A 16,742-nucleotide genomic window follows, 5' to 3' on the forward strand; every position below is an offset into this window, starting at 1 on the left:
TGGGTATGACAAGTTTAGTGATGATGAGAGTGTTGATGACATCTCTTTTTGTAAGAAAGATATTAATAAAAGGGAAGGGTTCTACTTGACATATTTTATCTTAACACGTAAACACAAAATCATTAGGACATTAATTTTTTGTAGATATGATCTTCTAACTATTCTACACATTGTCACAAATAATCAAAAAATTCTAAACTTGCCAAATATAGTTAACAACTTATAAAATTTGGCTAATTGTAGACCTTCATTTTCACTATTTTTGGATACTATAATTGGAAAGAGTGCATGGCTTCCTAGCAGGCTAGGGTGTTAATATGTACGCGGCAAACATTGATACCCTCCCTCCTAAAAAAAATCACCTCTCTTTTATCCCACTCGTTATCACCTCCATCTTGAAAGAGGGATGCTGTATTAGTCGAACATTTTATATGACTGGAAATAAATATTATTACAAGCTCAATCCTTCCATCTTTTCTAAGCAAAGCTTACGAATAAAACCATATATAGTCTGTTATGAGTTATGACCTAAAATCTAGCTCATTCCCCCTTCAATACTCTCGCTCTCTCTTTTCTAACCCTCACCTCCTGGTCTCTTACCAACCATGGATCATCTTGGTGGGTATAAATTGGGCTATAACATAGTCCTAGCAAGAAAACCGGTTGGATCTGAACAAGTAAGCATAAATCAACTGGTAATGCCCATTCAGAGGTAGTTTTCTAAAGTCCTAAAAAGACAACTCAATATGTAAAAGGTAGCACAAGAATGGAGCAAAGAATGAAGCAAGTACTAGATATAAGTATATAACATAGTACATTTGCATTTCAAGTTTCCCCTAAATCTTTAGCAAAAAAAAAGTTTCCCCGTAAGCAAGTGCATTGCGTCCAATGGAATAAGGCATACCTTCTGTATATCATTAAGGTCAGCAGGTTTGATCCTCTTTCCCGCCACAAGCAGATTGTCTCTCAGAATAGATCACCTCGACAATCTCATACTAACTTCTTGCTTATCAAGTACAATATCATACTTGACTACAAACCTTTGAAGTGTTGCTCCCGAAGAGACGAACTCCAAGACGTGGAACCATCTACAATTCGTGAATTCGACTGCATCCTTGTAATCCAATGGCTTATTTAGACAAATTTGCTGTCCCGCAAGTCCACTAGTTCATTATTTTACTTAATAAGTACAAGCTCACTTGTAACAGCTTCATGATTTCTCGTCCACACTAAAATCAGATTCGGTATCTGTAAAGGAGTGTTTTGGTTTTCCTTAGGGTTTGCAAAGGGAAAGAGAAGAGGGTTGAGATTCTCTGGAGGGACCGAGTTCGCTTCTGAGCGAGCTGCCTACGTATCCTCTTTTAGTTTTTCTTTTTTAGGGGAGAGAGGAATCAGGTCCGACGTAGTTCAAATAGGCGGTAATTATAGGCTTGAGGAAATGTCAATCCGAGAGACACGTGTGTCCCTTACACACGTGTAAGGTGGAGATTGTGAATGAGTGTTAGGTTGGTTGTATTATAAGTCGTGTGCTGATTGGGAGTTGGTGTGGTAGTCCCTATTTCCCGGTAGTGGGAAATACAAGTAAGATTTTGGTAATGATTACCCCTGATGGTGACCTTATTTGAGGCGTTCTGTCTCTGGCCATGTGTTCGTACTGAGACATCTTAGTTCATACCACCTACATGAAAGGAGCTGCTCACAGATCGGTCTTAGAGGTCGTTGTTTTGGGTTCACCTATCTTTGCTTGCCAGATGTCTTCACAAGGAGCTGCTTCGCAGTCGGTCTTGGAGGTCGATGTCCTGGATTCACCAGGGAGCTGCTCACAGGTCTTGGAGGTTGATGTCCTGAGTTCGCTTATGCTCCACGCGTGCGTGATAACTTCATGAAGATATCACTCCCCTACACAGCCCCCTCTCAGTAGAGTGTTTATGTCACGGGAAATGTTCTGCTGAGAGAAAAAATGGAAGAACGTGTGGAGCATGAGCGAACTGCGGTGGACGATCCGACTGGGATGGCGCAACTTTTGAATCATGTGGCATGATGATTTGGCAGGAAGGGGAAGTTGTGCCGTGAGTTGCACGTGACAGAATCGTAGCAGTTGAGGAAGAAACGTGTCGGCGCGTTATACGGAACTGCTGAAAAGACAGTATCTTGGAACACGTGTGTGGGCTAGAGCATAGGCTGTAATCATAGCTTCTTGGTAACTGAGCGGGCGGTTTATACAAAATCAAATTTGGGACAATCAAAAAAGGGATTTCATGTTTGCTTCTTCCGCAAAAACGCAAGCTAGGGTTTCTCAGGTGAGTGCTTCTGCTGCTGTTACCTTTCCATTTTCACTTTGCATTCCTCTCTTTCAAGTGCGATTTGTTAAGTATGTAGGTCATTGTAAGGTTGTAGTGTTTAAGCTTGAGTAATTGATAAAAAATGCTCGTTAGAATGTCTGATTCTGATGATACTCGATCGGAGGAGGTTCGTGAGATATCATTAAGTTGTGGAGAGTATGAGGACGAAGAAGCAGGAGTTGTTGGCGTTGAGGTTGAGTTGGATGAGGAAGCTAGGGTAGATGAGAGTAATACCCGATCTAGGTCAGAAGGTGGCGTGGCCAGTACGTCAGGTCGAGGGGAGATATCGTCATCAAGCGAGTTGCCCCTTAGAAGTGTAAACCGTCGTGCTGCAAATTCGTTTCCCGAACTGAGGGCAGTGTATGGGATCAACGTCCCCGACCTGGAGATATACGAACCACGGTTGAGAAAAAATGTACGGAGTGAGGAGTACAACCCACCGAATGGTGGAATAATCATCCGCTGAGGGCGGTGAGAGCGTATGCAAATACCGCTTCTCGAACCGGTATGTGACTTCTTGGCCCATTGTTGGAAGTCTCCTTGTCAGTTCGTTGGTAACACCTGGCGATTGTTTAAGGTGTTTGACCTGTTGAATGCGAGTGGGAAATACGACATAGGGGTGTCCGATATAGTTGAGCATTATGTTATAAGGCGATCTGGTAATTTGAACTTTAGCTTGCAAACGATGACGACGCGTTCTGCTGTGATCGACGGTGTGAGCAACGAGGCCTGGACGAAGAGGCTGTTGCTACTAGTTGGCAACTACTGTGCTAACAGGTGTAGGTTGCAAACTAGGATTTGTAACATATCCGGTGGGTAGGAATATTTTTCTGTTGTTGCTTTTCTGAACGATTGACAGGTGTTCTAACAGGTCTTTGTTTTGTGTTTGCTGTAGATTTTTCTGTGAAGAAGCGAACTGATCGTGGGGAGATAGAGAGGTTCGCACGGCTGACTCGTGAAGAAAAACAAGCGAAGTTGCCTGAGGTTGCACACTTCTTTGTGGAAAAGGGTGGGCCTGCGATCCGGGAAAAAAGGAAGGCGCAAAAAGATCGAGCTCGAGGTCTGACAAGGGAAGAAGTGATGGAGGTGCGAACGAGTGACTTGGTAACGCGAGAAGAGAGGCAACGGGCGCATGGCGGCGCGAGGCGACCTGTTAGAGGGGGTGCCTCAGGTGCTGGAGGATCGAGCTTCCGCCCTGAAGGGGGTTCTATTGATGCTCCTGTGGAGTTGGAAACAGTGGTTTTCAACCCTCGTGCAAGGAGCAGGTCGGAGAAGAGGCCGCGCGACTCCTCTGAGCAAGACGCTGTCCGAGTTGCGAAAGTAGCGCGACACGTTCTTGGGGAAAGTTCCAGCGCAGGGGGCGGTTCTGATGGTGGCCCGGCTGGGGCTATGGTTTCTCGCCGGAGTGGGGCGCGACCTGAGCAGGTCATGGACTTGGCCACTTTTGGGGTGGGATTTAGTGCGCCTCGACGGGGGCGTGAACCCAGTCCGCTGGCGAAAGCGAAGGCTTCGCGTAAGGCGAGTAGAAAGGTTGTTGTGGTTGCTGACGACCTAGAGGGACAATTTGTGTATCTGGACGAGCATGGGGCGCAACGAACTGTGAAGCGAAGTGATTGTAGCTTCAGATCGAGTAAGGTAGCGGGCTACCTGTTAGAACAGATAGCTCTGGATGGCAATCGCAAAGAGCTGGATGAGAAAGGGCTGGCTGATAACCTGAAACGAATGGAAATTGCACAATGTTTGGTACGCATGTTTATCGTCGTTCGATGTAACTGTTCACGTATACACGCTGGTATTTTGTGGCTATTAACCATGCGTGTGTTTTTTGCAGTTGGTAAGTGGGTTTCAGAAATTGAAAGAGATTGCTCAGTTCGCGGAGGCAGATAGAGAAGCGGTGGTGAAGCTGTCTGATGAGCTAAAAAATGTCCAGGAGGTCTCGAAGATGGAACGCGAGGAACTGGAAGGTCTGAAGAAAGCTCATCAAAAGCGCTGAATCCGCCAAGATGCCGAAAAGACACCGGGCGTAAGATCCGAGGCAAAACTACGGGAGCTTTGAAGAGAACGCCCCGGCAAATGATCGTAGAAATTGGTAGGTCAACGAAAGTATGCCTTTACACCGCAAGAAGGTTGCTTTCGGGGCGCTTACTAAAGCCTATGACGCTCGGGCGCAGACTTTGTTGAACCGGAGGCGGACTACAACGCTCTGAAGGCAGATCATGCACGATGTACATCTCACATCGGGTAGAACAAAGCCGAGAAAATTAGTGGCGTTCTGGCCGCCCGAGAGGTCATGCCGAGATTGCGATACCGCTTAACCGATCTTCTTTGTGGTCCGATGTGCTTATGAGTTTAGACTTGGATGGAGTATCTGTTATGGTGACTGGGAGGGATGCTGAGATTGATGAATCACTCGTGCCTGGAGAACTAATTGTTGAGCCCAGAGATGGCGAAGTTGTAAGTTTGTTGTGTTATCTTTGTCGCCTTATAAGCCGCGGATACAATAAAGCCGGGTTTCCCAGGGTAACCCAGGCGCTCGCCTTTTATTTGTATGTGCCAAGATCTTGTGAGTGATCCGGTACCCCATTCGCTGTGGGGGTACCTGCGTGAGGACGAATATTGTTTAGTCGGGTTGGATTTCCTGAGTAGCCTCAGCAACTCGGCTAACTTACTATGTGTCAAGCTTGGTAGGACAGGTCGTTGTTTGTTGGTATGCCACGCTTGTTGTTTGTTCCATTATAATCTGTGAGTCGCTTGCTTGATCATAGTTGTTTGTGATTATACTGCGTGTAACAAAGCATGGCGGGTGCATTGCAGTGACAACTTCCCTGCACATGACTGGTAAGCTTGTATGAGCGGCTTGTTGTTAAATTGCTTTCAGTTGCGAGGTGTTGCTCGTAATGAGGCCACCAGTTCGCTGGACTCTGGTTCGTGAAGTAGGTCGAACCGTGTTGTGTTCAGTGCCGCTAACGGCAGAATGCCCTCGCGTGCGTGACACGTGTAAGGAGACGAGCGGTTCAAGGAACATAATGATGGCGGGCAGATGGCGTTTGGCGTCTCAAGGTAATTATGAGGTGCTTAGGAAAAGACGTTTCCTATCGAATAAAACTGCTCATCGACTACCAAAAAGGTATTTGCTCATCTTCTTGCCTAAAAGCAACTCGCCTTCTTCTTCTCGCCTTTTTCTGCGGCACTATCTTCGTTCGCTCCTTCCGTGCACGCTTCATTCTCGCCTCAGGAGTGTTATTTCGTTGAGAAGAGCTTAGGATAAAACTTTAGCTCATGTGACAGTACCTATGTTTCCTAGGTTTTATCATGGCAAGATGCCGTCCATACACGAGGGGTGAAAAAAGCATGAGAGAAATGTCTCCTCTGATAATGGAGAGGATGGAGTTTGAACCTCACGTGCATGGTGATCGTGGTAAGAGGAAAGCTGCTGCTGTAGAAGCGAAGGGTCATAAACAACCGAAGAGGGCTGGACGTCCAGCTGGCGGCATTGTGTTTAGGTCGCCGCAGCGGGTAGGCGACACTGATCGTCACGCTGCAGGGTGTAGCGACCTGAGGCAAGGCCGCCCAGTCGTTGGTGAGAGTTCGTCCCCGCGAGGTGGGGATGTGGGGAGCGAATTCTACTACATGGGGAAGACGGGGAAGAAGCGTATGGTGAAACGCCAGATCAGAAGCTTCCACTTCGGCGCCATAGCGACCGGTTCGCTCGGGGGATCGTCTTTGGATGGTGACAAGGCGAGGGTGAAAGATGAGGACATGGAGACGCTTTGGGGACGATGGACATGGCCGCTTGTTTGGTGAGCTCATAACCCACTAGGGTTGTTATGTCGGCCTCCAAGGCAATCGATTCTTTAACTTCGCTCGCGGTTTCTTTGCGGGATATGATAAGTTGAAAGATGTTGTACAAAACGCCGAGATTGATGATAACCTCACGTCGAGCTAGGGTGTATGCGAGCTGCGTGGGGGGTTGACAAGAGGAAACTGGAGGTGATGACTACCAAGTACCAGAACGTTACTGCTGAGAATGCTGTGTTAGTGACTGACGTGACGGAGCTAGAAAGGGAACTAGTCAGAGGTGATCGCTATGCTAAGAAATGCCGTGGTGGCGCGCAAAGTGAAGAAGGTGTATACCGAAGCACAATGGTCGCCACGCCGCGACCGACGAAAGTATGACGCCCTGAAAAAAGCGACTGTAGGCAATGAACAAGGGCAGGGGATGCGTGTGATGTTGAGATCTGCCCGGCACACGGCTTCCACCAGCGCGACACCAGAAGATAAGCATGTCATAACTGAGATTTGATGATGTGATGTACCTTTGGCTCTGTTAGCCAGAAATTGTAAGTACTGTTTATATTTTCCTCTCTTATATGAGAGTTAACAATAGAGCTGTGTCTTCAGGCTTGCCTGAGCAGTTCGTCTTTTTATTCAGAGAACTGGTTTCCACGAAGGTGGCAGTTCGATACATTGTTAATGTTGTAATAGACAACGATCTGGATTTTCTGGGTAATCCCAGCAGATTGGTGGAGGTAGTTGTCGTGACGATTGGTCATATATGGTTACTTGTTATGTTCCGCATGCATGTTGCTGCTTACTTGTGTGTGACGAGCGTCCTGCTTATAATGCATGTGGCGTACAATAACTGAGGAGCTTGAAGTTTAACTTAGAAACATGATCTGCTTGTGCTTAGCGCTCTCTGTCTTGTTTATTGTGTTATAAGAGCAGAGATATTAGAAGCATGCTAGCTGTCCTGAGTCTAGGACTGAGTGTTCTTCCTCGCGCGCTGGTTGAGTTGTAGCCCTACACGGCCCATGATCAACGCCAGATTCCGCCGTTATTGGAAGATGCGAAGTCGTGTCGAACTGATTTTTCAACTATAATTCCGTCGGGAGACACCAAGACGACCCCGATGCCACTCCCTCCGAGGTTGCTAGAGCCATCGACAAAGAGAGACCAGATTGATTTGACACGCTCTTTGTGACCTACGAGCTCCATCTCTGGTTCCCAGTGTGGGTCCTTAACAGGGAAATCGACGACTTGACCTTTCTGAGAGGTGCGAGGTACAAACTCCATGTGGTGTTCACCGAGCTCTTCGTCCCATACGGCCATACGAGTAGTCTTGTTTTCTTTGTGGAGGATTTTCTTCAATGGGAGGTCGGTCAGTACTTTGATCGGATGTGCTTGGAAGTACGGCCTGAATTTTCTTGCCGAATACACCAAAGCAAGTACGGCTCGTTCAAGGAAAGAATAATTCTTCTCAGCTGACGTGAGCGTTTTACTTGTGAAGTAGATCGGCTTTTCTGAGTTGTTCTCCTCTTTGAAGAGAACTGAGCTGATGGCGAAGTCTGATACTGCCAGGTATAGCCCCAGTGTCTCCCCATCTATTGGTGTAGCTAAGACGGGAGGCGTGGTAAGGTATTCTTTGAGAGTGGCGAATGCTCGGTGGTATTGATCGTTCCATGAGAACTGCTCGCCTTTCTTGAGGAGTTGTAGGAACGGACGACACTTGTGTGACGCCCTGGATATGAATCGATTAAGTGCAGCGACCATGCCTGACAACTTCTGTATCTGCTTCTTTGTTTGTGGATCAGACATATCTAAGAACGCTCGGATTTGGTCTGGATTTGCTTCGATCCCGCGCTGTGACACCTGATATCCGAGAAACTTACCAGAGGACGCTCCAAAGAGGCATTTCTCTGGGTTCAACTTCATTCGAGTGCGGCGCAATCTGGAGAACGCTTGCTCAAGGTGACTAATATGGTCGACTGCTTTTTTGCTTTTGACGACCATGTCGTCGATGTAAACCTCCATGGTCTCTCCTAACATGTCCTGGAACATGTCAGTTACCAGTCGCTGATATGTCGCTCCGGCGTTCTTAAGGCCGAACGGGAGGACGTTATAACAATAAATACCTTGTTCGGTAATGAACGAGGTCTTCTCTTGATCTTCCTCAACAAGTGTGATTTGATTGTATCCGCTGTACGCATCCATAAATGAAAGAAGTTCATGTCCGCAAGTCTGGTCGACAAGTCGGTCAATGCGCGGTAGGGGAAAACTATCTTTCGGTGTTTCTTGATTGACATTCGTGAAATCGACGCATAAGCGAACTGTTCCATTCTTTTTGGGGACCGCAACGATGTTAGCGACCCAATCGGGGTAGTCCACCTTTCTGATGAAACCGACTTGTTTGAGTTTGTTGACTTCGTCATTAATGGCTTTCTAAAAACGCAGAGATAATCGGCGAGGCCGCTGGCGAACTGGTTTAGCATTAGGACTTACATTTAATCAATGACATGCTACACTAGGGTCTATACCGGGCACATCGATATACGACCAGGCGAAAACATCTTTATTCATAGCCAAAAAGTTTACAAGTTGGGCCTTGAGTGTAGGGTCAAGGTTAGCCCCTACATATACAAACTTGGGATCATTATCAGTTCCTAAGTTCACCCGCTCTCTATCGACCTGCTGAGGTGCTGGCTTGGGTGGCGACGCTTCTTCGTGTGGTGGGACTACAGCGACGTGAGGGAGAGTGTACTGATTCACCCGAACTGGATCGGAATCTGTGGTGACGAGAACAGGAGCAAGGGGTGGAGTGACTGTCGGCATGGAGACTTGTTGTGCGACATATGGCTGTGAATATATTGGGATGCCAACTGGTGAGATAACAATAGTAGAGGGGTCCTCAGGGGGCGTGACTGTGGTAGTAACACCAGCTGACGTGACTTTGGGAAGCCGTTCGGATGGAGCAATAACGGCTGGATTGACTTTTGGAGTGTACGTAGACGACTGCCTCTTCTTACTGGAGCCCCCAACGTCTTTGCTTTGATCGTTAGCTCGACCTCGCAAACCGTGTCTTTGGCCATGGTATAACCGTGTGGCTCGCTACTTGTGTGGATTGGTTCATCTTTGACGATCTCTGGCTGACAAGATTTGGTTACAATGATATGCTTCCAGTTGATTGCTTCTCAGCTCCATCATTCCTCTGGGGCCCGGGAAACGGAAAACTTGATGCAATGTCGGCGGTACAACTTTGCATTTGGTGGATCCATCGCCGCCCTAGTATGGCATTATAGGACGACTGGATGTCCAGGACGCTGAAGCGCGTATTGCAGCTGACTCTATCCTCTTTAGATCCCACTGATACTGGAAGGATGATATCACCGATAGGGTCGGCCCTGGAACCATTGAACCCATAAAGGGGGGCAATCGGATCGATAAGAACTGACTTGGGTAAACTCATTTCTTGGAGAGTGTGGTAGAATAAAATGTCGCATGAACTCCCCGGATCGATCAAGATGCGCTTTACTGTCCAGTGGCTGATCTTGACGTGGACGACTAGTGCGTCATTGTGAGGAAGGCAGACCTTGTTGAGGTCGGCCTCTGTGAAAATGATATCTCCTGAATGGCGACCTGATTGACGTGGAGCATGTGCTGCTTGGGAAGTAAAGTGATACACTTCTTGAAGAGCACCAACACGACGTCTTTTCTCTTTGGATGAGGTAACTGAATCATCAGGGAAAGTAATCATGTGAATTGTTCGAGCATTGTCACGATCTGAGGAGTGTTGTCGTCGCTCGTGACGAGAACGATCTTGGGGGCGTCCTCTACTGTGGGGGCGAGCTTACAAGTCTGGATGGTGACGGCGAGGTGGAGATCGACAGCGCACTCGGCGAGGTGGAGATCGGCTGCGTACTCGGCGAGCCATGAGCTTATGACGCAAATCACCGTCAGAAATGTTGGTGTACTGTTTAATGTGACCAGCTTCGACAAGGTCTTGGAGATAGTGCTTAAGCCCCCAGCACGCATTGGTTTCATGACATTTTGCTCTGTGGAACGCGCAGTATGGCTTGTCAAGACGATCGACGAGCTGCCTCACATCTGGGTGGAAGTACGAGGCTCACTGGATCTTGTCTAAGATGTAACTAGGAGAGCGTGTCAAGACAGCGAATTCTCTGTTGTTATCCTGTCGGGTACTTGCCTTTGGTGCCAGCGACCTGGATCGCTTTTTGGCACGTGGGGTATGATCAGAGATCGCTGCTACCTCCTGGTTCTCGGCTAAACCACTGGACTGCAAACTTTCTTGCAACTTGATATACTTATCGACCTGGGCGTACAATTCGGATAGCGTTTCTGGGCGTTCCTTCATCAGTGATCTGGAGAGGTCGGTATTACGCACTCGACAGGCGTTAGAAAATGCCAGTGTGGCAAAAGACTCTTTCAGTCCGCTTTCCATACACAATAGTTCAGCCTTGAACCGCCCTAAGAATTAGCGAATGGTTTCATCTTCTCTGAATGATAACTGGAACAGCGAATCAAGATCTGCCTTCTTCCGTCTGTTGTGCACGTATTGGCTAGCAAACAGGTCAGTAAGCTGCTCAAAAGTTTTAATAGAATCAGGTTCGAGAGAAAAAAACCAATCAAGTGCTCCATCCTTGAGACTGGCCGGAAATAGGCGACAGTGAAGATGATCAAACTCAGGAGAACTGTAGAGGGCCAAACTTTGAATGTATCGAGCCACATGCTGACCGGGGCAAGTGCTGCCATCATACATGGGGAAGCGTGGCTGGACAAAATCTTGAGGAGAGGGTTTACTGAGAACGTCAACACTGAACGGGGACGCTCTATATGTCTTGAACATCTTTTGAACAATTTGGGTCGCATCCTTTCTGACTGCACTCTGGCCTATCCTGTGTGACAATTCGTTAATCTGCTGATTAACCTCGTTGATGCCGTTTTCAGCAACATTACCGACTGGTGGCTGTGGAGAAGCATCGACCTGGGCCCGTAAAGCAGCATTTTCTTGCCTGAGCAAGGAAATGCTCTCGTTTGTGACACCCAATTGTTCTGCAAGGTGTTGAACCTGAGCTTCGAGGCTGACCATGCTTCGTGGACTTGAGAATTGTGGATTTTTGAGTTAGTGTAACGTGATTTCTCAAGTAATCGAAACCACAGACGGCGCCAATGTAAAGGAGTGTTTTGGTTTTCCTTAGGGTTTGCAAAGGGAAAGAGAAGAGGGTTGAGATTCTCTGGAGGGACCGAGTTCGCTTCTGAGCGAGCTGCCTACGTATCCTCTTTTAGTTTTTCATTTTAGGGGAGAGAGGAATCAGGTCCGACGTAGTTCAAATAGGCAGTATTTATAGGCTTGAGGAAATGTCAATCCGAGAGACACGTGTGTCCCTTACACACGTGTAAGGTGGAGATTATGAATGAGTGTTAGGTTGGTTGTATTATAAGTCGTGTGCTGATTGGGAGTTGGTGCGGTAGTCCCTATTTCCCGGTAGTGGGAAATACAAGTAAGATTTTGGTAATGATTACCCCTGGTGGTGACCTTATTTGAGGCGTTCTGTCTCTGGCCATGTGTTCATACTGAGACATCTTAGTTCATACCACCTACATGAAAGGAGCTACTCACAGATCGGTCTTGGAGGTCGATGTTTTGGGTTCACCTATGCTGCGCGCGTATGTCTTCACAAGGGAGCTGCTCACAGGTCGGTCTTGGAGGTCGATGTCCTGGATTCACCAGGGAGCTGCTCACAGGTCTTGGAGGTCGATGTCCTGAGTTCGCTTATGCTTCACGCGTGCGTGATAACTTCATGAAGATATCACTCCCCTACAGTATCTAATTAAAATCAAATCCAAAGATATATGCCTCAAGTGTGCATACATATCCTCGTATTGAAGACAAGTATCAACAGCATTGAAGAATTCCTGGACCATACCGTCTATTTCTATCCCACTGACCCTGCTCTTTTGTCCGCTCCTCTTGTATTCATCCAACGTCTGGCTTTCGCAACATCATTCCACCTATTTGCTGCAGCATAGATGTTGGACAATATTGCATAATTAGCACGATTCTCAGGCTCCATAATGGAATGCTTCTCTGCAGTAATTTTGCCAATTTCAACATTGTGGTAAACCCCAGAACCCCAGATGCCGCAAGCAAAGCACCCCAAACACCAACGTGAGGCTGAACCTCCATATTTTTTACTAGATCACATGCTTCCTCAACATGTCCTTCCCGGCCAAGGAGATCAACCAGGCGTCCACAATGATCCACCGAGTGCTCTACCCCATAGCCCACATAAAATAAATACACAATCATGTTATTTGGAGATCTAGCAGAAGGAAATAGCGCAGTGTACGCAATGGTCCTCTGACATCTTTCTAGTTTCCACTGTACATTTGGCTATATAAGTTCAGAGCAGAAAAAATCTGGAGTTCAGCAGTTCATAGGCAATGATTTTTAAGTGCCAACAATCAATTTAACACTAACTACGCAAGTACAGGGGAGGAAAAGACATCCTGATTGGGCTCCAGAATAAATGAAGTTGTAAAGCTTAAAAGAATACTGTATCTGGGAAGTGATATAAAACAACAACAAAATTGCCTAAGCTTAGAGGCCAGCTAAACTAATCATATTTCACCATTCAATTTAACTCAAATCCGTATCCAACATCCGTCTTCAAATAGGCTACTACGTACCCCAAATACCATGTATAATTGGGTCTACTCTTGCTTTTCTAAGAACCTGAAACAGAATTCTTTTAACTCCTTTATCTACTGGTCTACATCGAACATGACAAAACCACCCAATCAGGTTTCCCCCAGCTTACAGGTTACTACCTTATTGATATAAACCCACTTCCATGAATGCGCTAAAGCTTACTTTCTTTCTTTCTAATTTCATATTTTCATTTCATCATCTAAACATGACCATTCCATATTGTCTTAGGGACATATCTCTTAATTTCCGAAAATCAAATTACCAAACAGACAAAACAGATTAACATAAGGAATCTTCAACAATCTTACTATATAGTATAACCAATAATAGCGTCATGGTATATAATTTCTTCTAAAGTAACAAAAACTCGTCCGACATATGAACTTACAATCGTGCACTAACTACAGCCATCCAACCCTGTGTATATTGGAGGAACATCCTCAAGGAGAATGAAACTTCTTTTATGTGCTTCAATATCATTTACCAAGGTAGCTCCATCTGCTTCATACCTGTTACAACGAAAATTAACTTGATCAGTATTTATTAAAGGATATATAAATTGGTTGGTATTGCTAAAAGAAAACTAAACTAGCTTTTGAATCCGTCCTACGAACGGGTGCTGTTATATTAAATTATTCTAAAAAATATTAGCAACTATATAACGCTATAAGATATGAAAATTATATTAATCACCCATTCAAATTTTTTGCATCACTCTCTATAAAAAATGAAGCACTAAACTTTGATAAAACCCATCGACTTTTTTTATTGTTAGGTTTAATAATAGAAGTTTGATTGAAGTTTTGTGAGAATGACCTAATGTGGCGAAGATAATATTGAAACTACTTGAATAGCAAGACATTCTTAATCATAATAAAAGAATTATGATAAACACTACATATATTTCAGGGTTATTAGTTCAATGCATGTGCATCAAGTTTCTAATTTTCATTCCATTAATTATTCTTTGAGGTTTGTTCAATATAATTGTATCCAGTTTTCAATTTCCCATTAATTATTCTTTGAGGTTAGTTTAGTACAATTGCATTAACTTTATGATTTTCCGTTAGTTAATCTCTGATTTTAGTTTAATGTAGTTGCATCCAGTTTATGATTTTTCGTTAATTATTCTTTGAGGTTAGTTCAATGCAGTTGCATATAATTTTCTTAATGCAATTACATCAAATTTATAATTTCCTGTTAATTATTCATTTGAGTTAGTTCAGTGAAGTTTCATCCATTTTTCTATGTTTCATTAATTAGTCTTTAAGATTAGTTCATTGTATTTGTATCTAGTTTTCGATTTCCCGTTAATTACTTTTTAAGGTTAGTTCAATACATCTACATCTAGTTTCTGATTATTTATGCTTTGAGGTTAGTTCGATGTAATTACATCTGGTTTATGATTTCCCGTTAACTATTCTTTGAGGTTATTTCCAAGCATTTTCATTTAGTTTTCGATTTTCCAAAAATTATTCTATGAGGTTAGTTTAATGCAGTTGCATCCAGTTTCCGATTTATAGTTAAATTACTTTTTGAGTTTAGTTTATTGCATTTGCATAAAGTTTCCGATTTTCCGTTAATTACTTTTTGAGCTCAGTTATGTATTTGAATCTAGTTTTCCGATTTATTTTTAATTATCTAATGTGGTGTGTAATACCAACTTCTACTGATCCATCTGTAGTGTCCTTACAAACATGACATAAAAATAAATTATGCTTGATTTACTATGTGGGATCACCGTAGATTATCCAGTTTTCGTTAATTATTCTTTAAATTATGTATGACTCACTATGTGGAATCTTCAAAGATTACCTACGAAAATGTGTTGTTATATTAATTATTCTGAAAAATATTTGCAACTATGCAAAATTATTATATATTAATATTATATTGATCACTCATCTAAATTTCTTATAACGGGAAAATCTTACTCTCTATTAAAAAAAAAACTCATATTTAATAAAACCTTTCAACTTTATTTTGTTGTTTAATAATAGAAGTTTGATTGAAGTTTTGTGAGATTGTCTAATAAGATGAAGTTCATATTAAAGCTACTTGAATAACAAGGAGTTCCCAACCATACGAAAAGAGATAAGATAAATATCATTTTAAATGCGAAACTATATTTATTGAGACATTCCAACAACATATAATCCAATTATGTTTTGAGATTAGTTCAATGCATTTGCATCCAGTTTTTTATTTTCCGTTATTTATATTTTGAGGTTAGTTAAATGCAGTTGCATCCAATTCCCGATTCCCGTTATTTAATTTTTGAGGTTAGTTCAATGTAGTTGCATCCAGTTTTTCTCGTTAATTATTCTTTGCGGTTAGTTCAATACATTTGCATCCAATTTCTAATTTTATGTTAATTGTTCTTTGAGGTCAGTTTAATGCATTTGCATCCAGTTTTCGATTTCCCGTTAATTATTCATTGAGATTAGTTTAATGCATTTGCATCCAGTTTCCGATTTCTTGTATATTATTTGATAAGGTTGCATTTGCATCTAGTTTTCGATTTTCCGTTAATTATTGTTTGAGGTTAGTTCAATGAATTTGCATCTAGTTTTCAATTTCATATTAATTATTCTTTGAGATAATTAGTTTAATGCATTTGCATCAAGTTTCCGATTTCTCGTATATTATTTGATAAAGTTGCATTTGCATCTAGTTTTCGATTTCCCGTTAATTATTGTTTGAGGTTAGTTCAATGAATTTGCATCCAGTTTCGATTTCCCGTTAATTATTTCTTGAGATTGGTTCAATACATTTGCATCCAGTTTATTTTTTGAGATTATTTCAGTGCATTTACATGCGGTTTTTGATTTTCCGTTAATTATTCTTTAAGATTAGTTCTATGCATTTGCATTATGTTTCCAATTTATAATTAATTTTTCTTTGAGGTTAGTTCAATGTAGTTGCATCTAGTTTCCGATTTTATGATAATTTAATCTTTGATGGTTAGTTAATGCATTTGTATCCAGTTTCCGATTTCCTGACAATTTTTTTTTTAAAATATGTTAGTTTGATGTATTTGCATCAAAGTTTTGATTTCCCGTTAATTATCCTTTGAGGTTAGTTTAATGCAGTTATATCCATATTTCGATTTTATATTAATTATTTTTTAAGATTAGTTTAATACTTGCATTTGCATATAGTTTCCGATTTTCCATTTAATATTATTTGAGGTTAGTACGATGCATTTGCATCCAGTTTTTGGTTCCCCGTTAATTGTTCATTGACATTAGTTTCATGCAGTATTATATATATTTTAAAATATTTGTCATTATTGGTTTGCCGTTATTTTATTTTATTTTATTATTTTCTATTATATATTTTGTAATATTATTTTTTGTATAATTTAATTTTTCACATGTAATTTGTTTTGGTTTAATTTGGTATATAATTTATTTAAGCCTAACGTCCACTTTAATTGAATCTCAATATTCCGCCAAATATATATATATAATATGTATGAGTGTGTGTGCGTGCATGCATTTTATAAAATCGATAAAATCAGAAATTACATTATAGTGTTAAAAATTATAAATTCATAAATTTAATTGGAATATATCGTAATTATTGTGGTCGGAATTGTGATTTTTGGAATCCTTAAGTATTAATAAATGTCTAAATCCCACAATGGATAACACATCAAATCGAAATGGTTTTATTAGGAGAATCGTTTTCGGTGAAAACTATCATTTTTAACAATTTAGTTTTTTGTCTAATATTTTTTTCGTAATTAGGCAATTAACTTTATTGTTTAGGAAAAGTTGGAGGCTCTGTGAAACTCTAGATGAGATTGTTTTTTCGTAATTAGTTATAATGTTTAAGAAAAGTTAAAGACTCTGTAAAACACTAAATGTGATTGTTTCCTTATTTATATC

The sequence above is a fragment of the Coptis chinensis genome, chromosome 2, assembly GCF_015680905.1.
Source record: "Coptis chinensis isolate HL-2020 chromosome 2, ASM1568090v1, whole genome shotgun sequence".
NCBI classification, from domain to species: domain Eukaryota; kingdom Viridiplantae; phylum Streptophyta; class Magnoliopsida; order Ranunculales; family Ranunculaceae; genus Coptis; species Coptis chinensis.